The following is an 8,384-nucleotide window of genomic DNA, read 5'->3' as shown; positions in this document are numbered from 1 at the left end:
TAAAAGGCATAAAACCATACATTATGTAAAGCTCTCACACCATTTACATTGTATCCATCCATCCATCACATTCATTTATTCATTATTTTATTTATTTATCTATTCAATATGTACTTGTTGAAGGTGCTATTTAAGACACAGAGCTTTATAAGACATGGTTTTTGCTTCCAAGGGGCCAAGAATTCCATCAACCAGACATGTTTCATTACTTTTATTACTCTTGCCAATGAAACATTGTATACTCAGAAAATCATCAACCATCGCCTTACCACATGTGCTGAAGTATATCTCTGTGTGTGTGCCCACAAGCATTTGTGTTTACAGATTCTTGGAATGACAAAGTACTTATGCCAGTCTTTGCTTGGTTTTAGTGTAGCGACTGCTATTTTGGTGTGGAAGTTTGTTTTGCAAAATGAAATAAAACAAAAGCTTCATAACACACCACTTGGAGAAGAAAACCTCAGAAAGCATTCCTTGATGGGGTCTCCCTCATGCACCGATGGAGACAATTCAATATCAGCTCCCTTGGAAACACTGCTTGCCTTTTCTTCTGATGACTACACTGGAAGAGATACTGACAAAGACAGCTTTCCTAATCACTATGTAATGAATATCCATCCACTATCACATCCGCACTTATGATTCTAGAACAAATGAATTCCCACCTGTCATGGATTATAAGATATTTCTGCATCTGTTCAACAGTGTAATATTATTAATAGTGCAGTAAAAAGAGGACAGCATCTGTGGATCTGCTATCTTTGTTCCTTTGCTAATCTTCTATATTTTGCTGTTTGGTCTCAAGATGCTGGAATAAATGTGTTCTTTGGATGCAAGAAGACATCTGCTGCAATATTCCTTAACTAGTATAATCTTTTAAAGGCATACCAATATCCTCAGAAAGTCTTTGGGTACCTAGGCAGAATGAAGAAAGAGCTCATTGCACTTATTTAAAAATTCCTATTCATAGCAGCATCTCACTGAAGTATTATAATCAGCTGTCAGGCAGGCAGGTCCCCCTATAGCTTCTGGAGAGCCCCAAGGCTCACAGAAAGATGGCGGAGAGGGTCAGGTTGACAGATTGTTTTTACTGTCTTAACGAGCACAAATTAACTGATTTTGCTGAAAAACCTCTCTGGATTACGACAGACAAAACATCTTTCACCGCATGATATGTGTTCAGTGGACAGCCCTGGTTTCTTCACGTAGAGGCTGCCAATACAGCTTGCCTGTTCTAGTTTATTCCTAGTGAATTTTTTGCTATGATGACTCAGCCTCAGCGTTTCCCTGAAAACCCAAACACAAGAGCTTGGAAAGAAAAGATAGAATGTGTCAAGTATTTTCTTTACCTGGGGTGTCCAATAATAGAGACTGACATTAACTGCTGAGTCATTTTTTCTACTTGGTTGTTTAATTCCTCTTTCATGGTGAGTGCTTCTTGTGGCATTAATGTATGATACAAAAACCTTCACACTTTGTGATCACTGCCTTATGTTCATTCGTCTGCTTCCATGACTCCTGACTAACCTGCCGGGCCACTTGCCACAACCCACAAGTCCCTATATATTCTAACCTTGGGTTACTTTTATTTCCACACAAAGTATATGGACAGGCAAACCAACCAAAGCACTGACCATTGGGAAGAATTTCTCTTTACGATGTCTTTTGAGGCCATCCCTGAAGGAGTCATGGTAGAGTTGCTGTTCACTTTCAGCTGACACTCACATGCCAAGTCAAGTCATCCATAAACCAAGCTTGGAATTTTTTTCTCTCTATTACTTGATCATTTGGTATCTGCCATTTGTCCCTGGATGTAGTTGATGGAAGCTATACTATTATAATAGAAGTGGATGCCGTCTTAGTCAGTGCAGTCTGCTATAAGAAAAATACCACAGACTGGGCAGCTTAAACCACAAACACTTACTTCTCACATTTCTGGAGGCTGAGAAGGCCAAGATTAAGGTGTCAGAAGACTTGGTGTCTGGTGAGGGCCGGCTTCTAGGTTCATAGACAGTCATCTTTTTGCTGTGTCCTTACATGTCAGAGAAAGAAAGAGCTGTGGGCTTTTCATTCCCCTATAGTGTAAATATCCCTTCATGGGGGCTCCACTCCCATGACCTCATTCAAATCCAATTACCTCCCAAAGGCCCCACCTCCAAATACCACCACAGTGGGGGTTCGCTTCAACATATGGATTTGGGGAAGGCGCCAACATTCAGTCCGTAGCAGATGCCTTGGAAGGTCTGGCCTACTTGCTCACATAGCTTACTTATGCTCTTTGGTCCTGCTTGTGCTGGATACCAGATGTACCACTTCCATCTTACGATGAATTGCTGCCAGGCCTGCCCAACCTTATGACTGGGATTGACAGAACCAGCCTATAATGAGCAATTGAGCTGTATGGTCACAGGGTATGTCGTGGTAAGGGTTCCATCTCCTGATACCACATTAGGAACTGTTTTTCAAAAAGCATATAATTCTCTGATGCAGATAGTATGGCCTTGCTCCAGAAATGCAGGGGACTGTGTTGTGATTCTCTCATTTGGGCATGGCACAAACTCCACACAGCCTCTTTTCTCACCATTGATACCTCCAACACTGTAGGATCTGCCTATCTTATGATTCAAGTGGCGGCAGACTTGCTTGTCCCTCATCTTGGACCTGAGGCAGGGTTCTCTCCTTCTCTAGGCTTAAACCCGCTTAACCTGGAAGCCTTCACATTGCCTGGTATATGAACTGGGACTATATTTCTCTATGTGGAATGTAGGCTATTAGGCATTGTGCTTCTTTTTCTTGAGGTAGGAGGTGCAAGATACACTAATCTGGAAAGGATGTTTTAATGTGTTCTCAACTATTGGATCCCTAAAAATTTGCTCTAATCTTCCCTAGCAAAGACACCACGTTTGGCACAGAAGCTGTAATTGGAACTGCAATTTGGAGGAATTTGTGGTAGTCTACCTTCTCCAACATCCTTCCACTTTCTGCAGAGACTGCACTGGTGAACTAAACACAGAGATGATAGGGATGACCACCCCTGCATCTAGAGATCAAGTCTGATGTTAATTTCCACTCCTTCCTCTCTGACGCAATATTGTTTTATTTACTATCTTGGCTGAGCACAGATGATCAGTTTCAGAGATTTCTGCTTGGCGTTCTTCACTATAATAGCTCTTATTCCACAGACAAGGACACAATGTGGAGTAAGAGTATTTCAATCCTAGTTATACAATCAGGGATGGGACTCCATTTATTACCTGGGCCCTGAATGCTACCCAATCTAATAAGAGGCTATTATGACACTGTTTCTCCAGGCATCACCGTCAATTCAGACCCTATGTCCAACAGTCCTCAAAATATTCCACTGTTCTCCTTTCCCCACTGCACAATTACCTGAGTAAATGCCATAGGTCCATTTGGGGGAAAGACTGGTAGAATCATTACCATGATATGTGCTATGGTGTTTTAGGATCCTTCTTCCTGGGGAGCCAGTTCTCTCTTTGATTACTGGGCTCTAGGTCTTAAAATTGGCTTAAGTATAGAAGCTGGGTAAAGATTATGGCTTATTAGGGTCACTACCTGTAGCCCCCTGGTCCTCTATTCTTAATTTCTTTTGCTGAAATACACTGAGTACTACTCGAGTCAGCTGCCCCTTTATTTTGACCCCAGAGACACATCTCCTTTAATTTCTGTGGATCAGGCCCATTGGGAGCCACTCTGACTTTGCCAGGAATTACAATAATTGTGACTCCCTGGATTCTGTTGGTTAGGGACTACCACATGGTCTTAATTGTTTTGGAGTCTTATCATCCCCATTGCTATAAGTCAAGTCTGTAGTAGCCTTCCTTACCATCAGCTGCGGCCTACAGAGGAGAGCCATCATTGTTCTAGCAAAGATACTGAATCTGGCACAGCAGCTGTGATTGGGGCTACTGCTAGCTGGTCTTCTACTTTTAGGTGATGCTGTTGCCTTTCTCACTACTGCATTCCTTTGTCCTTGGTAAATGGTGTATCCCCTGGGCCTTCCTGTGGAGCTTAATCATCCAGTTGCTCTTCTGGCTTTATGTCATCACTCAGTCATAAGATGTGTGTTGCTCCAGAAAGCGTGTGCCCTTGGGAAAGGTGGCCCTCTGCAGCTGAGGCAGACCTTGAAGGAGCTGACAACTGGAGGTGTCCACTGACTACATCTCCTGCAACTGGGCAGCAAGTCCTTTGTAGGGGATCTGGGCAGCACATCTCCATGTCTATCACAAGTCATTAAGAGACTTTTTATTTGTATTGTTGCTGTTTTTTGACAACTGATTGCAGAGTTGAGACTGAAAAAAAAAAAGAAGTGGACCAGAGCCAGAACTGAGACATATGATTACCTTTCTACTTTTGTGTATTATCTGTGTATGGAAACCCAGACGGATCTGCCTCTCTATCTCCCTATCTCTAGGCTTAGGTTAACTTTTTGAAGAATAGTACATATTTTACTTCACCGTGTGAATTGAGATCTTTGCAGATCAGTCCTTATAAAGACCTGAGTTACAAGGGCCTCTTCTGGGTCCTTCAACTGGATGACCGAACCCATTCCTCTCCTGCCTACAGTGAGCACACAAAATAAGAATCCCAGTTAAATCAGGGCCTGTTCAGTGTGTCATAATCACACAGCACGTGGTGAGTAATTTTGTCCAGTTGTGGAGCAGGAACCTAACGATACTAAAGCCAAGGCTAAATTGATTTAATTTTCTTATTGTATTAGTGAGTCTTGACATCCATTCTTTGTCAGAGTGATTTTTTAAAATATTCTATATCTCATGATACCATTTCCTATTTAAAATCCTTTAGAGGTTCCCCATTATCTTCAGAGGAAAGTTCAAAGTCCTCAACATGGTCCAATAGGCCCAGGCACGATCTGACCCCTGCCCACCTCTCCCATTGGAGAATGGTGCTGGGGACAGAGGAGTGAGCCTGATGAACTAGAGGGAGAGACAGACTTTAAACACTTCATTACACAGATAATCATTTAACTATAGTTTTAAGAAGTGCTGCCATCACTCCCGTCTTTTTTTGAAGGTAGCCTGTTGTAAAAGCAAATGCAATCTTTCCTGACTCAACAAGACATTATTCTCTGTGATTATTTCAGTTCTTTTTTTGCACAAGAATGTTCTTATATGTGTGGGTTCAGCTTTGTTCAGTCACCAAGTGACTCATACTAAAATCTAGCAGTGTCCTCGGAGCCCCATCCTCAGCAGTGAGGTCCGTTCTCATAAGCCAGCTCCTGTTTGGGGTAGGGTGGGCATTAAGGTGTTACTTTACCCCACATAGTGTATCAGGTGGGCAGGGGTGGAACGCAGCCTGGTGTCTTGCCTGCAGTTCAGCTCTCCTGGTATCCTGCCCGAAACCCCACACTAACTTAATGGAAGCCATGTGACGCACAAAATGCAAACTAGTCAATCCTCCAGCTCTGGGCTGCCCCTGTGCCACTCCTTGGGCCTCTCCCAGGAATGCTTCCTGCTTTCAACTGGACCAATTCTTCTGGAACCATGACAACACCTTGACAGCTTCAGCAGTGCCTGCTGCCACACACTTCCCCCATGTTGAATCTCTTGAATAAAGAGCATTTTATGCCTTCTTGGACAGCCATTCCTTGACCCTTTCAAATGGATGAACCATGCAGGGAAACCAAACCCTTGGCCCTGGCTCCTGTTATCCTCAAAATCCAGATTTATTACCCTGTTTTTCAGCCTTGGCCTATGACACATATTTAAGTCCTTAGGTTTCAAAAAAAAATCTTCTTTGCTCTGTCCTTTAGAAAGGACAACAGGGAATGGGGCTGAGGGTGGGGTGGAGTAAGAAAACAGCTTACATTCACTGCCTTGAGGTAAGAGGTGACTGGTGATAAAATGCCAAAGAGGCAAAAAGAGAGGACATGAGACATGTCTTTCCTAAGTTTTCCTCCCCCACCGTTGTCATTCTGTGCTGGATCCCAGGCTGGCGAGGCTGACTTGGATGCTCACACTTAAACCCCACACTATTGATTCACTTAGGGCTGGGTGCCAGTTTTCTCTTCCAGCCCATACAAAACTAATCAAATTAATGGATGCTGCTGCTGGTTCTCATCAAATGCCATTAAAATATAACTGTTTCATGAATAATTCTAAACATTGACTCAAAGCAATTGATTACTAGAACTATGTATTTCAAATGGGAGGAATAATTGATGTTTTCAACATGTAAATGGGCTTCTAAGGAATTCTGAGATACGAGTTCTAAGAGTACAGCTACAATCACAGTTCATTTGAGTTTTAGAGCTTCTGACTTGTGTTTATTTTCCAATTTTGACTTTCAGAGAACAACAGCAAGCCTATTCCACTCTCTCTCTTCACTCTGTCCAGTCCTGTCCGTGGGTTCCCTGAGTGCTTTGAGCCTACAATCATAGAGCTACGGTCTGCTCACAGAGTTATGTACAATGGGGTTGTATATTTTCTTTGTTCGAAAAGACCGGCATCTCAGGATACACAGTTGGTCATCGTGTAACTGCCTAGCCACTCAGTCACAGTCAGCTCACCTATTCAAATCTATAGTAAAAGTAACTGAATAGTCAGGAGGAGGATATAGCACCCCTGTCTCAGAAATTAGACCAGTGGACTGTCAGCTGCCTCTCTGATTTGCTGCTCTTTGTTTTAATTGTCTCTCATGCTTTGTCCTGGTTTGGTACTAGTACCTATCTTGAACCTCCTTTACTTGACGAAGAGTTTGTACACATTTTTCGTTCTCAACTGAGACATTCCCTTTTAATTATATTTTTTGAAATTGCTATCCTTATCCCTTGGGATTGTTAATTTTATGTGTCAAGTTCACTGGGCCATGGATGCCCAAATTAAACACTGTATCTGGTGTGTGAGGGTATTTCCAGATGAGAATAGCACTTGAATTGGTGGACTTAGTAAAGTAGATGGCCCTCCCCGATGTGGTCGGGTATCGTCCAACCTGTTGAGAGCTTAAAGAGAATAAAAAGCAGAGGAAAGAAATTCGTTCCTTTTTTCCTACCTCACTTATTGAGCTGGAACATCTCATCTTCTCTTGCCCTTGGACTGGGATTTGCAGCATCAGCTCATTCTCTTGGTTCTCAGGCCTTTGGGCTCAGACTGAATTACATCACCACTTTCCTGGTCTCCAGCTGGTAGAGAGCAGATGTGGGACTCCTTTGCCTCCATAATCTCATGAACCAATTGTTCATAATAAATATATCTATATCTCCTATATCTATATCCATATATCCTATTGGTAGTGTTTCTCTGGAGAGCTCTGACTAACATACCCCTCATTCCCAACATGAAATGTAAGTAATGATCCTGCCTTCTACCTAAAGGATTTGATTGTCAGAATCTATTCCCCTACAACACATCATGGAGGCAATGAGAATTTGAGCATATTATTCTACATAAATGAGACAATTTTAAGTATACTGCTTCACTCATTGTACAGTAATTAATTCAAATTTTATTGAGTTAGGAACTATGATAAAAGATAATATATAATTCCTCTCCTCACCTCCGGTAATCGTTATAGGCAGAATCAAGGAGTTTATAATCTAATAGGAGATACAGACATGTAAACACAGAGAGAAAGAGAATGTTAAAGACACTATAGTAGATAAAAGGTAGGTCATGTAGAAACATAATGGAGGACCAGTCAATTCTACTTTGGAAGGTGAAGAAAGACAATAAAAGAGATGATACTTGAGTTGATCTTGGTGGTTATAGTAGAAAAGGGAATCCCAAACAGAAGACACTGAGCAAAAGCAGAGTTGAGTGGTATCATGGCTCATTAGGAGAGTTATAATTAATTCAACATGGTTGGATGATCAGAATGCACTGGGCATGGAAGAGAACATCAGAAAAACAGTCAGAGAGAGTCTTGAGTGTCAGACAGGATTCTGTATTTTATCAATGATTCCAAATTGAGGTCTGTTAGAGAATCACCCATGGAACTCTTAGAACTCAGTTCAGATTCAGTTCCATCCTAAATTCAATGAGTTAGAAATCCCAGTTGTGAGACCTGGCTGGGTATATATTTTGTAAATACTCCTCTGACTAGAAATTCCCCAAATTGTTCCCTGTCCTTTGTGGGCACAGAGTTGAATGGCATTTCCTCACATCCCTTGCAGTTAGGCAGGCCCTGCAACAGAGTTCTGGTCAATGGAATACAAGAGATGTAAGCCACTTCCAGGTCTGTTCTTAAACTTCCTATCAGATCCTTCCTCACTCTCTCTGCTTCCTCATCAGCCAGCTAAATACACAGAAGATTCTAAGACCCTAGAGAATCAAAGATCCACTTGTTGGAATATATTCGAATCCCCAAATCGCTGAATGGAAAGCTACCCAGTGGACACCCAATTC

The sequence above is a fragment of the Equus caballus genome, chromosome 6 (assembly GCF_041296265.1).
Source record: "Equus caballus isolate H_3958 breed thoroughbred chromosome 6, TB-T2T, whole genome shotgun sequence".
Classification (NCBI taxonomy): Eukaryota; Metazoa; Chordata; class Mammalia; order Perissodactyla; family Equidae; genus Equus; species Equus caballus.
This window is presented reverse-complemented; position numbering follows the sequence as displayed.